General features: G+C 38.3%; 1 protein-coding gene across 6 annotated transcripts in view; it reads left to right on the top strand.

The window, feature by feature from the left end:
- The first annotated feature begins 629 nt into the window (after positions 1-629).
- The window catches only part of GRIN2A (glutamate ionotropic receptor NMDA type subunit 2A), a 185,526-nt gene continuing 167,799 nt past the window's right edge, over positions 630-18,356 (top strand). For 2 of the 6 annotated variants that reach the window (XM_064726409.1, XM_064726405.1), the window contains exons 1-3: positions 630-947; positions 1,079-1,129; positions 13,824-13,897. The gene's annotated coding sequence lies outside the window, so the exon portion shown is untranslated. The remainder of the gene's footprint in view (positions 948-1,078; positions 1,130-13,823; positions 13,898-18,356) is intronic. The other 4 variants (XM_064726410.1, XM_064726407.1, XM_064726406.1 and 1 more) reach the window with 3 other exon arrangements.

The raw sequence follows: 18,356 nt of genomic DNA, 5'->3' as shown, positions 1-18,356 counted from the left end.
ATTAGGTGTACTATTATCTTGTTCAAATATGAACTTCTTACATGAAATATACTTCCAGGAGCATCAGTTATCATTTACAAATTTGGATGTAGTCTGTAACTGCTGTATTAATATGCTTCTTTTTCCTCATGCTAGCTGCAGACAGCAGTCAGACCTAACTAAATAAACATCAGTAGTTATTCCACTAAATTGATGCTGTAAATTTAAATGGAAAGTGAGTCTTGGATCTCACTGCTGTTTAAAAAAACCCCCACCAAAACCAGACCAGTTCATTGAGTAAGCACAGTATTTGACAATTGCCTTTATCTTCAGCAGGAAAAAATCCACACATTTCCTTTGCACAGAGACTCCCAGATCTGAGAAAGTTACAGCTCAAATCTTTGTACAAGGATGGAAACAAGTTCAGCGAATATTTAATGCAAGTGGTAGCTATTCATTCCAGTTTACACTTAAATGCATATAGGACAGAACATTGAAAATTGATGTCATCCCTAAAGGACAGAATTTTCTTGTACAGTCAGTGACATTGTGATGTCTGCAATCAGATTAATTACCCACATTTTCCTGAAAAAAGGCATTTTACTGGGTACCTGCATTACAGTGTACTGGACACATACAATCATTCTCTTGTGCTACTGAGAGATAAAAAAAAATACCTTCTCTGACCTATAAATAAAATTCTGTGTTTGGCTTTAATGCCAAGAGTCGAAATATTACAGAAGATGGACTTTTGTAATTGTGTAGCCAGAATTACCTGTACCTTAAAGTCAGCACTGTCTGGATTACAGACCTGGGATCTCAGGATGAAAATCACTGAGAATTCATTGTGTTTTTGTTGCCCTTCCCTGGACTGCAGTAATGAACTGCGCCGTGCACTGCACGAGTGCTGAGAATACGAATGAAAAATGCTACAAGTGCCTTTGGTGCTGCTATGTCAGCTTAAAAAAGTAAGTTATGTTCTCTCTGTATAATTCTTACTCTTTATGTTCTGAGTGCTCATAGGCTGTAATATCAAAAGTTATTTTCTTCATCTTTGTCAGCACATTTAATTTCCTTTTCATACATCCTTCCCAAACAGAAGCCATGAGAGTTGCTGTTACACCAGCAGTGGATGCTGGCATGCTCCAAGGTAAACTTGTCTCCACAGATCTGTCATTTTCCAGGGACCAGCTTCTAAGCTTTTCCATATGTTTTGCTCTTTTGTTTTGTCTTCCTTCAACATCTGTTAGTGTGGTGATAGAAGCAGATGAGAGTATGTTTGCCTTTATTTTACAAGGACCAGTAAGTGATAAAGACATGTTACTCATGTGCATGGATTTCAAAATAGCTATACCTTTTCCATGTACTTTAGAGTATAATGAGTAAAAGTCTTCTAAATTATGAAGTCTGGGGTTTCTTTTGGCCATCTTCAATTGGAGGGTCAGTAGTCTATGCACTGGTGGTGACAACTACTGGGATGTGGCAGCTTTAATAATGACATGGCACTGGCACAGTGTCTTGCTTAAACATGTGGGTTCATGAGGATGCTGGCAGGCTGGGGACAAGGCAAGTCTTTGAGTTGTTTTTGCTCACATGATCAATGCAAATGAGAATTTGAGTCTCGTGGCCTTTATTTTAGGTTTTTATGGCTGTCTTCCATGGGGAAGCCTAACACTTAGAAGTACTTAAGGCTGAAGAACTTCTGACCCTCTCATCATTTTCTCATGTTTTCACATATTTAATTTATTGTTGTACCTGTTTCCTCTGAGTCATCTAATCTTTCAGTCATTAACTTGCTTCCTTTGGCAAAAATATCTGACAGGAGCTTCTGGCTAGGAAAACAGCAGCAAAAACTACACTTTTTTTGAAAACAAGGCCTGAACTGAAAGGTTTTTGTCTCATGTAGAAAGCACACTGTGGCTTGTCCTTAATACCATAAGTTAGGTAACATTAAACATCAAGCCTGAGGGCAGCATACCTTTATATTGAAATTTTCTGTGCGATTTTTGTGTCTGCATCCAGCCTGACAGAATACCATTCATTCAGTTCTTTCTTTTCTAATCACATTAAGGTGCTAAATAAGTACTTTTATGTGCTGTTACACAACAGCATAAACCAACTCAAGTCAACACTGCTGTGGTTCCAGCTTTTCCCTTCCCTCCATGTGATGCAGACTCATGGTCTATTTCCAGGGCACTCACACAATCCGTGCAGAGCTCATCCAGGGAGCTGACTAACAGGATGTGCTCTGTGCTTTTTGTGTTCTCCAAGGCAGTTTGCTTGGGTTGGTGTAGAGCCAGCACACATGTGATGGACAGGCTGATGATTTAGGCTGTGGTAGTGCTGACATAAGTTATCATGGTTGTTTTGGGAGCCCATGAATGGCTAAGTTGATCTGCTAGCTTGCTGCTCCTGGAAGGAGGGAAAGCAAGAATTGGTAATTCTCTTCCCCTGCCCCCCAACTAGATAAAAACTTGGTTATGTTCTCTTCCTGATTTTGTCATCAGTTCTGAAGTCAGTTGGATGGTGTATTGTGCTGATGAATTTGCTAGCAAGGCAGAAAACCCCCTTAAGACCCTGCTCTGTGTTAGCAGGATTTACCATACATTCAGGCTAATTCTAGAGGCAGCATAAAACCAGAGAAGAAAAGGTGTTAACAGGATTGCAGCTCTGAGTGAGAGTGAAATAGTTGTAGAGTGCATTAAAAATGTACCTGGGCTTGACTATGGCTGGTCAGATCAGTGATGTCATGCAAGTGAAAAGATCTTGTAAGAAATGTGAGCAAAATCTGTGTTACTGTGAAAGCAAATCTCAAGGCAGTAGTGTAACACAGCATTATTGGATGGGACTGCTTGATGCTCCAGAAAAGTCATTGTGGCTTTTGAAGAAGAAATGTGATTTAGCTGCCTGCTTTTTCCTGTTTGACTTATTTACTTTGAAGCTGTGCAATTCAAAATTCTGGCATCTCAAGGCTGAGCCTTGCATGGTGGAGAAAAGGCAACCCATGGTTCTAGAATGGATAACTTGGCACTGCATCATGTATGTTGGAACAGGTTTAGCATTGTAATTGTTGTGTTCAAGGTGTTCTGTTGTTCATAGCTTAGATCCTGCATATTTTCCTCTTGACTAGACATTAATGTCAGAAGCTGTGAGATGTGGAGGTGCCAGTCTATCTTACCTTGTGTAGGCTTTGTTAGCAAAGTGGAATCACACTGTGCATGTGTGACCTGCCTTCAGGTAAATGTTAATAAAGATACTGTTGTACTGTTGCAGGAGAGATGTGATTTTTGGCTCTGGGGAAGCAGGGAAGTTATGAGCATGACCTCCAGGTCTTATGCTGATTTTCATATTTTTTTGTACCATAGAACAATAATTTTAATTGGCTTTTGATTGCTTTTTGATTTATAGACATTTCCTACTACCTTCTAAGGACACTAACCAAGTAGAAGTATTTTAAACGGTCCTTTTAAAAAAGCCTTTAAAAGTTGAGATGTATTAAAGTAAAAAGAAGTATTATGATTTTGTATAAAGTGGTAATCAAAATGCTGATAGAAGGACTTACGCCTCTTTTTAAAGACTAAGAAAGTACCGTGACTGTTTGATGAAATTTCTCATCTCCCACTAACACCTACATCAAAAAACTTTGATCTGCTAGAAAAATACCAGGGAATTTCCATTAGAAAGATATCCTTGAACTGGATTTGCATGGTTGGCCTGTTCACACAGAGAGCCCTCACAGCAGAGCTGCTGGCATTGGAGAGGCTATGTCCTGCTGGGCTGCACAAGTCAAAGGCCCTGAGTCCTTCCTCTGAGGGGCTCCCAGCCAGGTGCTCACCAAGGCAGACATTGCTGCTGTGGACAGGGGGATAAATAAAGGGCCACTTCCATGTGGCGTCTCATAAAAAGCTTTCTTGGGAAATACTGTGGAACAATCCAGAAAATGCATGTATGGGTGGGATCATAAGTGTCTTTATCTTCACTTTCAAGATTTTGTTCTGAGTTGAGACCACTGTATGCTGTGGCTATTAGGTTGCACTGCATGTTCTTTCACTTACATTTGCAAAAGAAGGATGGAAGCACAATGGGAATAGAGGTCTTGAGTTCTAATCTCTGAGCTGTAGAACAGCTCAGGGAGAAAAACCTTTCCAATTACCTTAGATAAATTATCACTGCACTTTAAAATTTGTTTTAATGTGAATGCTTTCTGCATTTAGTGAGTTGAATTTGTTCATTCAGAAAAGCTACAAAGGCTACTTCCTGTGATTGTTCAAGTTTGAAAAGAAGATTGCCATTCTCAGAAAAACACTTGCTGTCCATAGCAAAGCTCTGGAGTCTGCCTCAAGGTATCATTTCAGCCCATTCAAACCCATGCTATTAGATAAGATAGTCACCAAGGACTGTTGAATGCTGAGATAACATTGGGGCTTTCAAAGCCACTTGAACAGTCAGCTTAAGAGAAAGTGAAATGTGAATTCACTTCATTATTATTTAGCGACGTCTTTAATTTCTTCAAATATACAATAATGTATCTCAGACTTGGAAGTGGGAAGAAACTAACTTGTGTTAACAATTGGTTATTTTAAATACTGGGGGAAAATCCACCTACTGCATCATTTAGCATCTGAATTGGTATTCAGCACTAAGAATCAGCAGGTTGCTCCTGGGGTATTATTAAAAGTGCCCCTGAAGAAGGCTATTTTTAAGAGACAAACCCAAAGTGTATTTCATCTCAGTATTAAGAAGTTCCTATTCCAATTTAGCATAAATTAGATACTGGGGTAAGGAAAGAAAAATAGATCATGATAGGAAATGCTTAGGGCAGAAAGTGATTAAGTGTAGCTGTAGGCAACAACAGCAATGGACAAAAATATGTGGAGGGGGAACTGGAAGACCAGGAAAGCTTAATAGATTTTCATAGATGAAGAGAGAGTAAATTCTAGGCAAATGCAGTGCAAAGTGGAGCAAGCAAACAGTATCCAGGACAAACTTAAATGGAGATGAGTCAGAACAAGCTGACACACCAGAATATGCCATAGCTGTTATATCAAAGGCAAAATGAGATTCTTGTCTTTGCCTTAATTTAGAAAGCAGGCAGTCTTTAAAGAGAAATAGGTAAATGAGAAAAGAGGAAAATGCAGGTTCTAGAATTGCTGCTTTGACTGTTGTTGTCAATGCTCTGAAGCCCTGATGGCCCTGAGCAGCTTCTGCTGAAGCTTTGGCAGCTGCCCATGGGCCCAGGCTCTATTTAAACTCAGCCTCCAGCCCATTTCCTGCTTGGGCTGGTGAGAGAGCTCCAGTGTGGCCCTGCCTGCTGTGGCTGCTGCAGAGCAGGACCCTGAGCTGATGTCCTGCTGCTGGCCTGACCCTCACATGCAGAGCAATTTCTTGCTTTGACCTTGGACCTGTTGCCATCCTGGATCTGCCTGATGGTCTGGGCTCTTGGCTGAGCCTGCCCTGCTGCCTTGCCTGGGTGCTGCCTTTGGCTGGTGAGAGCCCTGCCCACCAGCCCCTGCTGTGCCTGACAATTGCTTTGGTGACTGGCATAAGATAGGTTCAGGGAAAATCACCAACTTCTCCTTTATTTATTCTTTAAAAGTATTTATTTTATTATCAACTTAAGTTGGCAGAGGCAAATCTATCAATTTCTAGAAGTGAGCTGTTTAAAAGGCTTTTTATCTTTCCAATAATTCCTTGCATAGTAAAATAAGAATGAAAATAATGTAAATACCTAGGATTTCTCAAATACTGGCATTAGTTTAAAATAATCACCCTTTCTAGGTCTACAGCTATGCTGAAATTGACAGTTTTTAAAGGACAGTGTATGTAACCAGATATGATACTGTAATGGCTGGATGAATCCAATAGCAGATGTTTGGCAAGCAGCAGTAATGGTACTGTGGCCCTTAGTCTCAGATCAGACTTTGCAAGTGCTGAACTGTTTCACAGCTTACTTGATACCTAAATCTGTATTTTTAATATCCTTAGACATTTCAGCTGAAAATGTGTAACAGAAATTATTAACATTATTAACTCTATAAGCATGAGTTACACTACTTTGGAATAACTTTAGATGTGATGTAATTTGTTCAAGAATAGTTATACAGAATTTTTCTTGCCAATGATTCACTTCTCTATTCTATTACTAGTATATGACTTTTCAGCAAGGAAGGCTTTTGCTTTTTAAAATAACATTACTGTGCAAAATGTATTATATTCATATCCTGTTTATTTTGTTAGAAAAGCTAGCCATGATACTGCAGCCAGCTTTCTTCCCTGCATTTACACTAGATCCAGTTTCTAAAGGAAGCGTGTCTATGTGCTTTAACCTAAATGCTTAATAGTATGTTGCTTCAGTTGATGAGACCATGTTCAGTGTCTTTCCTATTGCTTCTAATTAGACAATGCAAAAAAAGGTTCCATTCTCCAGAACAGGTTTATCTGCTCAGCTTTTTCTGCCCAAATGATCCATCACACTGTCCTATTAACTGCTCTGCATTAAGGTGAGGATAAATGCTGAGGCAATAGCAGAGACAGGCTTTTGCTGGGAGTGCAGGCTCTGCTCTGCAAAGTCCCCTGTTTGGGAGACTAAGACAGGGGCTGGGATTGCAAATACAGCAGCTAATAGATGCTTTGAGCCATTTGGTTTATATGGAGGTATTGGCTAAATCCTATTACTTCTGACATTGCAAGTACCACTACTTCAGGGTTTCACTTCTAAATTTTACTTTCTAGCTCAGTAACTATGGTTTTTGGTAATGGTGGCTTTATCTGTAGCCTGACCTTGGCAGCTGATCCTGCCCAGCCTCCATTTTCAGAGGTGCAGTGCATGCTTCAGTTATGTTATCAACACACTGCAGAGATGAGCAATTACTTAACTTTCTTGGCTTTAGCTATGTGCTTACTCATGAAACGAGATGCTTTACTCATCTCCTTGTGAGACATGGGAGGGTGGTTTGAGGAGTTAAATAGAACTTCAGATCTCTGATAGAGAATGTCAGAAATTTAACTAACATGATAAAGGATTCAGTCTTGTGCTGGTTTAGTAGGCCTTTAAAAAACCATCCTACAATACCCCAGAAACCTGACTAATGCATGGTATTTAGTTGCCAGCAGCTACTGTAGAATAAACAAACCCTAAAGAAGATCCATGTGGAGTGAAGGATTGAAGATGTTGTCAAAACTGGGTCTTTTGGTCAGTTGCAATGGAGGCATAACCACACTGAGTACAATTACCGACTATCTCCCCATGAGGTGCATCATGGAAAAGACTAAAAATCAGGTCCCAGTTTAACTGAAATGTCATAACATTGATACTGTGACTTAAACTGTTAGTTCATTACTTACTTGCTGGTAAATTAAAGCTATTTCTGATGTGACTGCAGGGGTGTAGTGACTTGCTAGTGAATAGTTGGCTGATTATAAGATCTCTAAAATACTTAAATTAACTTGTTCATGAATTATTGAAAGTATATGATAGTGAAACAGATACCTCAGAGATATTTTCAATGCTCTTTCCTTGCCTTGTTTAGTCATGTCTTTGTTTTACTGTGACTCCATAGAACAAGGGAAAACATAGGGCTACCTTACTTTTACTTATGGTTTCATTATTGAAATATATATGGAAAAACCATGTAGTGTCTGTGTATGCCAATGAAAGCACTGCTCTGTGTATATTGTACTGTCCTATTGCCCATACTCTTTGCACATCTTGGAGTATCTTGACCTCTGGCAATCATTTTGAATTTACTTTCATTGTGCAGTGCTATTTGATCTGAAGGGATGCTTAAGTGGCTGAGTAACTGGATAAACAGAAACTGAGCTGCTTGAACAAAACTTACTTGCAGAGAAAATGGATGTGGCTGTGAAAACAGAAGCCAATTAGCTCTACTACTCTGCAAAAAACCCCAAAAAATCCACTAACCTGAACACTATTTTGAATAATCAGGTAGTGTTTGTTACTGATATTTGACTGCTCTAAAGTAAATATAAAATTGTTGCTTATCATGCTTGTATTTAATTTTTGTACTTGATAGCATAAATGCTGAAGTCAGCCCATACTCATATGTATGCTAATCACTATTCTCTCCAGAGCAGCAGGAAAGCTTATGTAAAAACAGAACAATGTTGCCAGGTGTTTCTGCAAAACCCCATGTATTGTTTCAAGGACAGTGTTTCCAGTCAACCCCCACTTTTCAAAGATCAGCAAGGCACTGGTTTTCTGAGAACATTTTAGTAGGATAAGAAAATCAAGAGATATTTAAGTGTATCTCTAAAATGGATACTGTACATGACTAGGGAAGTAAATCAGCTTCAGTTTATTCATAAGTGTCTTTACTGCACAGCTGCTATCAGATTTTCATTTAGAGATAAATGTTAAGTCAGTTTAATTTTGGTGCTAATAAGCAGTTTGCGTACTTGTTCTTGAGTAATAAAAATACAATCCTTTATATGTGATTTTTAACTACTTTTAGATACCTCATTCATATGCAGAAAAACCTCGAAATTAAAACATTTATTATCAGTGATGCAACTGCTTATGAAATGATGCCTCTTATTTGACTAACTAGAAATTTTTGAGGAGGCTTTGAAATAGAAGCTGGCATTCAGGATTTCCCCTTTTGAAATCATTCCTTCTGGTGCACTCTCCCTCTAGGTGCGTGAGTTCCTGCACTGCCTCTTGTGCAGCTTGTGGCCTGAAGAAACTCTTCATATGCAAAGGCAAAGCCAGGAGTTTGTTAGCCTAATTAAAGTCTTGATAGTCTAATCAAAGAGTTATTATTAGCCTAGGACTAAGTATTTCAGAGTAGTGTTGTAGAAAAGGTCTCAGTCATGATAGAGTTAAACTTATTATTCCATGCACCTTTGTATCTACCTCCTTTCCCCCTGCTTTTTTATTTATCCATTTGCCACTCTTCTGTGTCCTAAGGTCAGGAGGTGCAGCTTTCCTCAACAAGGAAGGGGAGGAAGGTGACAGCCTGGCAACATTTCACAAGAAGGAAATTGATGCTGATGATGCTGGTTTTTCTTATTGTAGGGCCCTTTTAGGGCTAATCGTGCTTTTAGTGCATGCTTACCCCTTAGGTCCTCCTTCATGTGTCTGGAATTCCACATTACAGCTGAATTTCCAAAAAATAATAAATACTGCATACATCTGAATGCTGCGTGCTTATTCTTCAGTTTTTTGTCATATTTGGTTTTACCCAGCCCTGAAACTTGCACGTTTAAGGACCAGTAATCAACTATTTATAATCTGAATGTAGTTGAGATCTCCTTTAATTTCCTGTGCTTGTACTTTCAAGCCCTTTGTCATCTTGTGCCTGAGCTGCTCTATACCTCATTGTTATTCTAGTGTTGTAAATAGTTTATTCTAGAATAAACTGTTATTATGCTACATTAATCAGAGGAATATCGTGCAGTCACTGTAACAATAGGTCTTAGACCATACAATTGCACAAAGCTAAGCTGTTACTAAAACCAGCAACAGCATCTCCTGTTTGGTCTCCAGACAGACCAAGTCCAGACCTCTCTTGAGGTTTGAGAGGATGGGTTTATAATATGTGATTTCTGAGTGGCACAATGGCAATATAATGCTGGTTTTGCTACAGGCCAACAGACTCTTGCTGAATATTGTTTTGAGTTCAGCTCAGCCTCTGGCCTGGCACAGAGCTGCTCCCATGGCAGTGGGGCTGTGGGCTTTGTCCTCACAGCTTCAGTTTACTGCCTGGATGCTCTGGGGAGAAACAACCACAATCTAAAGTGAAGCTGATTCCAGTTTTCCTGGATATCTCAATAATGGACCCTCCCCACCCTCACCCCAACCCCAGAACCTCAAGCTCAAACACAAGCCCCTGAAACTCAACATGGAGTGTGCCAGTAGATTCTGTAGTATGAGATACAGAAGACGGTAAAAACATCTTTTCCCTTAAGTCCTGCAGAGAAGAGACAGTCCATAAATAGTTTTTGCATCTTCTTGTTTTTGCTTTTTGTTTTCTTGACATCTCTGTTCTGATCTCTCTATTAATTTAATCTGGACATGCTAGGAGCTTTTTCAAATACAGTTGAGATTCTTCTGTGTGTTCCTATCTTGAGAGCTTGTTTAAAGGTGCAAAAGAAGAACTCTCAATTTCAGGAAAAATCCTGAATATTTAATTTTTAATCTCATTAAAAAAATGCTAACTACTCTTGAAGACCTTGGCAATGCTTTTGATACAAAGTTAATTATATCCTTTCTTAATGTGCTGTGAGAAGAGAATAACGCTTTAATGTTTATGGAAGAACTGCAGATACTGTCTGAAAAACTGGTACTGAGGCAGTTTTCCAAAAATGTTTAACACTACAGCTCTGTGTTTGTAATAGGCTATTATAATGAAGGATAAACCCCTTTACAGGATTTAAAACTGTAATTAGTAAGTGTGCTGTTGAGGATTGGGTCAGCTAAATGAGTGAAGTGAGTATTAAAATTCCTGTTGTGCTTACAGGTCAGTGAAAAACTGACTGCCTGCCAACCTCCCTGACTCATCCTAATGCCTCAGAATTAAAATAAAGCAGGTAGTTTACAGATGAACTTGCTGCCCAAAGATTGAAGCTAAGGATGACGTGACTGATGGGAGACTAGACTGGAGTTGTGTGGTGTAAAAAGGATTGCCACGTTTTAGGAATAACAAGTTAATATTTCCATAGTTGTAGAAGGAAAGAGGGGCTGCTTGGATTATTTGAAGGTATGTCAGGTGGGTTTAGTTGTGATAATGTACTTCAGATCATGGGAGCAGTGGAGATACTTTGATTTATCAATGAAATTTCCTTAGTAATTTTCTGCCATCCATTTTCTTTTCTGAGTAGAGTAGCTCAAAGCATTTGGACATTAATTATCAGTGAGGTTTTTTATGCTGGGAAATTACTCAAAACACTAAGGGTTGTGGTTTTGGCCATTTTTTTTTGTGCCACTCTATTCTTTGCCTGAGTTTTGATTTTGCTATGAAGAAGTAAATTTATTGACAGTGATTGTGGAGTTAACCATTGTGCCAGAAATTCTCGAGACTAAATAAGCATTGAGGCTTTACAGTTGCACAACTTGTCATGTTTTTATTGAGGACTTTTTACACCAGATTCCTGAAGTTGATGTAGCATGGGTTGTCACTGAAGCTTCCTAACTCTTGCTACACTATGTAGTATCAGTTGTTGGAAGCTCACTAAAATATCTGGGGGTTTTTAGGGCCTTTTCCCATTTTTTTTAAAAAACCACCAAGTGTCAAAAATTTACTTTTATTCAAGGAGAGGAAATGAAATCTCCAAAATGTGTGTAGTGTACCTTTTTCCACAGACAGCAGCGCTACTTTTATGGTACTTGCACAAGGCTCTAGAGTTCCTTGGAACTGTGGATTTGTGGGCACAGGGACAAGAGAAGGAGGAAGAGGTTTGTGAAGGATGTTGGTTTTGACCCTTTACTGAAGACAAAGAAAGGGCAATTAATTCAATGTTTATTTTAATGTATCTGATATTATGTGCCTTTTCATACCAATATAAAGCATCTGATTAACTCTAAAATACAAAAATATATTACTTTTACATTTCATGCAAGGCTCAAATGCTTTAGATGAGATAGTAGTTTCTGACATGCTTCTTAAAGGTCTTAGTACAACATTTGGAAAAAGGTCACTTTATAATTATATACTTCTATGTGAGAAATAGCTAAGCTGCACTAGTAACAGAATGAAGCATGTGGAATGAAATGATACACAGTAGATACACAGTAGAGAGAAGCAAGTTACTAAATTTAGATAGGCTTCCAGTTTGAGGGCCTAACCAAAAATATAAATTATTACTCAATTTCTTAGACTCTGAATGAGTTTACAATCAGGGTCTCTTGAATATCAGTGTCCTTAACTGATGTGACTCCAAGCTTTGTTAACTCTTGAATAAGCAGTGGTGGAAATCTTCACCATTCCCTTTACTGAAATAGGTGAATTTCAAAATTCCAAACCCAAGCAACATCCAACCCCCACCCTGGGCCATAAAAAGAAAAATCACAAATCTAGTAATGACCCAAGTAAGGTATGGCCTGAAAAATACATAATATCTTGTCTGGAGAAAATACAAATGATTTCCTAGAAAGGGTGTATAGAAAGCTCAAGGTGTCACATTTCAGTTGTTACTTAGGTGAAATCTATTTTGTTTGAGAAGAAGCTCTGATTTGAATACTGCCTCAGATTGTACATAGCAAAAATAGAAACACTACCAAGTGGTGTTCCTAATATTTTTTGGTCTGGATGGATACGAAGTGAAGATTTGTGCTCAGGTGTCTCTTGCTTTATCAGTTACTGCAGAGCTTGACTGTGGAACCTGTAATATTCATGAACCTTTTCCAGAGATTTTGCTTTATTGGTACCTCTCCACACAGGTAAGTGCATCCAAATGAGAGAAGTCAGCTAGGCAATAAAATCCTTAGGCATTGCAAAGTAATTCCCTTTTGCTTTATTACTTGTCCTGTGAATAAAATACAGAAACTGCCCATTAGTCAGTGGCATTTTACTGAGTGTGTCCCTTGCATGGCACAGAAGAAATGCAAATCCAGCTGCAGAATGCTCTGTGGTGTGAGCATTGCACCTGGGCAATGCTCAGCACCACCATCCACTGAAGGGCATCATCCATCTTTCATTCTAAAACATTATTTCAGCTGGGACCATAAGGACAGGGTATTAAATGTAAGTTGGGAATTCTTTTAAATTAATTTAGAAAAGGTAAAGAAATCATTAAAAATGAACTCATTCAGAGCTGGAAAATCTTTGAAAATGCTTTATCTATGTTGTTGTGATGAGTAAGTGTTAATTAGAATGTTTCATTATGCCTGTCTCCCAACTGCTTTAGTGGTAAATAGATGTTTTCTAGTGCTGCTAAATCAGTACTGGATCAGGAGTGTGTAAAGCAATCACAGTTACCTGAACTGGCTGCTAACTCTGACATTCATGCTCTTCATGAATGATAATCTGAGCATTTAAATTTTCAATATAATTATTTGTCAATGTGGAGACACCAGATTTTTTTTTTCTTGGTAATGGAACAGTAAATTTTTTCATTTTGTAAATGACTCTGTTGAAGGGGAAATACATACTCCTTGCTCAAACAATTAAGCAGAAAAATCAAGCACATATTTTGTAATATAGGCTATTACTATTGATCTTGGCCAGAATTCCTTGCAGGTTGAAGGGAATTAGTCTGTGACTCCAGGTTTGTCTAATGCCACTGTTGGTGGTGTGAGTGAATGTATGCTGGCTGATTTTAAACTTAGTTAGTCTTAAAGGGTTTAGGTGCATTGGCACTTAATTTTGCATGGAATTGGGCTGACAGCCCAAATGAAGACAAATGACTTTGGTTGTGTGTGACAGATTGGTCTGAGGGCAACTCCTGATGCAGAATGGGAAGCAAATATGGAAACAGTCATCTGCAGCTTGTTTGATGTATTGATATTTATTTGTATATTAACTTAATAAATATATACTAGAAAATAAGTTTCTACTTAAGAAAATTCATAAAATGCATGTAACAAATAGATGCAGCACATAGGATGCTGGAGAAGAAGGCAAGAGTGGGATTATAGGAAGACTTGCATGAGTCATTAGTGAAGAATAAATTCTTCCTACCTCTATGGACTGTGAAGCATGTGAATTTTGGTTATTCCGAGGTCCTCCTTTTTAATTATTCTTAGGTCCTCCTTTTTTCTTCTCTTTTCAAATCATAGCTAACTGTTAGTATAGCAAGACATGAAGCTTTCTCATTTTGCATAATTTGGTTCCAGACTTTGATACTTTTTTTCATGTTCTGCATGAAGATAAACCATTTTCTTCCAGAGCTCTGAAACTGGGAGCCAGGCTCTGCAGCACTGTGTCGATTGGAGCTTTGAGTCAGAGGTTTTGTATTTCAGGTCAGTAAAGTGTTTTCTTTTTTGGGCCATTGACTGTTTCTGACTGGGGATTTGGAAATGTGGATTATATTTGGTTTTTATTTTTTAAATTAGAGCTGATATTCCCTATGGAAGCATTTATTTTCCAGAAGAGCAGCCTTTTGAGAAATTTCTGGTATGTTCTTTCTGTTATCAGTTGAGAAGGGTAGGTAGATAGTGAGAAAGCCTGGGAGAAGAAAACAACCCAAAAGGAAAATGAAGTTGATTAGCTCAACATGAAAACATGTTAGGGAGTTTGAAAGAAAAGCATCTAAAGTAAACAAAGCAAAAAGATGATATTTGAGTGGGAGGAAAGATGCTTGGAGAAGGATGGATGGGTTTTGAGGTTGTAAATCTTGAGAGGGAGGAGTTATTTCATCCAGATCTGAAAAAAGGTATGAGTGGTTGGAATAAAAGAAATAAAGAAGATAGAAATGGCTTTTGGCAGGTAGTGCTGACTGTTTGCATTGTGAAAGAATATTCACTCTTGGCTTTTGGGCAATGCAGCTGTGGGACATGCCCAGCTGAAACACTTTATTGGGCAGAAATGTTCAGTGGCAGAAATCTCTTCCTCTCCCCCAATTGCCTGTGCTCAGTGGATTTCATGTGCTCTTATCCTTATTGTTCACAAATGTCACAAAGACATGGGTGAGCTATTTGGAAGGGAATAAACAATGAAATCCTGGGAAAGCAGCTTGCCTCACCAGCTTGTTTGTGTCCACAACAGAAGGCCACAGTTGCCTTTGGCAGGTCCACCAGAAATTATCTGTCTTTTTACCCTAAACAGCGGCTCCTATGGGTTTTTCAGAAAGAATGAATTCATTGGGTAGAGTCCCTCTCCAATTTTTTTTTTTTTTTTTTTTTTACAGAATGAAATTTTCTGACTTAAAATTTTAAACAACAAAGCAAGTAACATTTAGTGGAATGCATATGCATACTTGAAGGATAAGTAGCAGTTTAGCAGTGATTTCAGTGCAACTACCAGAAGGAGAACTAAAATGAAAGTAAAATAATCCCACCCCCCCAGTATGAATTCCCTGAGTATGTTTAATTTGGGAGATGGACATTTTTCAGCCAAGTGAATGGGTGGCACATGTTTGCTGCTTGTATTGAGGCTGGAGTGGCAGAATGTGTTGTCTTGGAAAGGAAAAAGTTTTATTATTTAATTGTGTTTATCCGTTTTTATCCCTTATCCATAAAGAAAATGATGAAAGTAGGAAAGCACAGAGGCACTTCTAGTGCATTGCCAGGCAGCAGGTGTCCCTACTTGGTTATTTATAGAGCACAAGAATGCATATCATGGAAATGGGCTGTGAATGGCCAGTGACCCATCTGTTTTATCTGCTGGGTTTTGGGACTGATTGTGTGGAAACTGACTTTTTTTTAGCTGAAGAAATTTGTGCTTGAACAAACCATTAGATAAGTGACTTTCTGCTATCCTTTTAGTTCTGAAAATTAGTCATATGTGGTTTAGGTTTTTTAACAGGAGGCTCTTGCTCTAGACCTTTTCTCATTCCTGCTGAGCAAAGAGATTTCTTCTGGCTCTGAATGCAGCATTCTGGATTGTAGCTATTTAGTACAGCTGATTTACTGATTTTGCCTGTTTTTTCATTACAAATCTAGTGGTTTTTGTTTGCTCTTTGTCCCTTTTGGTTTCAGACTAGCTTGAAGAAATTACATTACCTACTTCCCAATACTTTTCTCTCCTCTCTGCATTAATCTGAGCTTGTGTCCCAGAACTGTGGCTGTCACTGAGAATATGTGAGCTCTTGCTTAGAAATATCCATTTTTTTAGGATCTAGGTCAAAAGCTGATTCAAATGCAATAATTTATAATAATGAAACTAGGGCAAAACAAACAAACAAAAAGCCCTAAATGTAGCTTTTCAAGTATGGAGAGGGGGGGATAATCAATTACAAACAAAATAAGTTGAGAGCAAATGACTGTTCTTTAACTAATGAAGCTGTACAGACCTTCTCAAGCAGCTTTAAGCACTGGAAGCTCCTTATGGCTCAGTCTTGCATTTTCAATTTGTGCAGGATGGTGACATCTAGAAATACTGTTACAGCTTTCAAAGAGCAGAAATGAACATGGTAAAGAGAAACTGTCTCACCTCCTTCAGTGTACATTGGTATATTTTAGTGTCACTTCATAAAATGGAAATCTGCTCATTGGTAGAAGAATTTCTTGAGATTGTGCATCACAACAATTATAAATATTTATATGTGTTGTAAGTGTCCATGGTAATCTTATAAAAAAACTGATCTTGTGCCCCTTCTGTAATGATGAGGTTTTTGCGTCTTGGAGTTGCTGGTATTATTAGGTATCTTAAAAGTGTATATATGCTGATTAAAATAAAATGTTGAATTTATTTTTCCTTTGCTTACTTGCTTCAAGATTTGAACTTGTTATGGTGGCATTGTTCCTGTTGCTCTGAGGTTTTAACATGGAGCTCATTGTCTATTGAAATTCTGTAGAAATGATGCCTTCTCTCCCTGGGATGTAGGGTCTGTCCTATTAATTCAAACTGGAATTACTGGGGACTATTTTTCTGATTTTAACTAAGTTCTTCATACAACTAATACATTTTTAAGTGCAATTTTGTTTATTCATACTTTCTGATACTAGAGGGAGTGGTCAACATTCCCAACACTGTCTTGATGGAGAAAGGTATTTAATTAGTCAGTGCACAGAGAGCGCCCTCCCAGGTGGAAAGGCTTGTAGGATAAATGCTGTGGTGTACTTCCAGTGGTTAACACAATTAATTCTTTCTCTGATCTCCTCAAAATACTTAATGAGGAAGGCAGAGGAGCCTCCTCTGGAGGTGCTGGGAATCCTACAGGATCAGCACTTTTCTGGGGAAGTCAGAACAGTGAAAGGGGTACATAAAGAAAAAAGTTTTTAATGTGTTCTACTTATGAGTAGAACTAGGACATACTTTTTTCTGGCCACTTATTTATTTGGTAGATACAGATTTGGGTCAGCCAAAGGTATTATATTGCTATTTAATCCTATTTAAATTGTCCAGTTGTGACATAAATAATTTTAACCTGCTGTTCCTGAAACAGTTTTATATTGCTTAGATAGCCATTTAAAGGTTAATATCCCAGCATTTCCTTCAAAGGCAAGTTTTGGTTTAAAGTGTACAAAATTGTTTTCCTATCTTCACCACTGAACTGAAAATATCCTTCATTTACACAGCAATATTTGCAATGCTTCTTTTGGGGAAAGCTACAAACAATTCAAAGCTTCAAAGTAAATCTGCTTTAATGTGTTTAAAAACATGCAAGATATTCCTTGATGGGAAATAGAACACTTCTATATTATTATGTAATATTATGTAAGGATAAAGAAGCTGAGGAAAAAGGAGACTGACTCATCATCAAGAAAGCTGATGGAAAAACATTTGCTCCTTTTCTCCATTACAAGAGTTTTGTGGATAACTGTATTGAGAGATTGTGAGATGCTGAAATACAACGAGTGGGGAACATATCTCTAGTTAGAGACAATTCCACACATTAATGTTTTCTCTTCTGTCCTGACTTGTGCACAGAGATCACTTTGCTTCTCTGAGCCATAAATTTTAAATGTTTTTGTAAAGGCAGGGTAAGTTTGGTTCACACTGATTACACATATGCTCATCTGCTGGAAGAGAAGGAAGTGATGTGGAAGAGTTAGGAGTTACAGGTTAGGTTCTGGGCATGTGCTGCAGCATCTTTCCCTTCCACTTTGTGCCTTTTCACCTATTTAAAGTGATGGCAATTTTCAGAATTGAGGTGCGAGTTCCAACCCATTGGAGTTAATCCATGGTCCCAGTGCTGAGGCAGGGGATAAAAGTGGTTGATAAAAAGATTCTTCTGTTTGTTTTGTCATACAATGAGTTGTTTTATCACAGGTGATGGCACTAACACTAGAAAAATGTGGAATAGTTGAAGCTTGTGTTTCAGTGAGACTCAGCTTGCTTTGGCTACACCTCAGGTTCCTTTCCAAGGCTTCCTTCAAAACTTCATACAGGAAAAATCACATGAATTAAAAACTTATATAGGAGAATGAAAATACAAACTCAGTTATGACTTTGGGAATGGCATCCAAACCCTGAACAATCTTATTCAAGCTCTGTGTGTAGAGGAGAGGGACACTCTCATGGTATCTGTTTGCTGTCCCTTGTTTTTATTTCCATCCAGAAATTTGCAGGCAGGCTATGACAGTGATGTAATTGTAAAGACAAAGAAGATACAGCTCTACTTAAAAACTTGGAATGCTCTTAAGTAGATGACAAGGGTCAGGGATTATGCCCACAGCCTTCACAAACTGATTTGAAAAGCATCAGGAGAAATGAAGCAATCCCAACTTGACAAAGCAAAACACTTCAAAACTCCAAGAAGTGAACTGCAATGTTGGTCTCTCCTCAGAGAGGGCTGGAGATGTAGTGTTGTACCAG

The sequence above is a fragment of the Zonotrichia leucophrys genome, chromosome 14 (genome assembly GCF_028769735.1).
Source record: "Zonotrichia leucophrys gambelii isolate GWCS_2022_RI chromosome 14, RI_Zleu_2.0, whole genome shotgun sequence".
In the NCBI taxonomy this organism is placed as follows: Eukaryota; Metazoa; Chordata; class Aves; order Passeriformes; family Passerellidae; genus Zonotrichia; species Zonotrichia leucophrys.
This window is presented reverse-complemented; position numbering and strand designations above follow the sequence as displayed.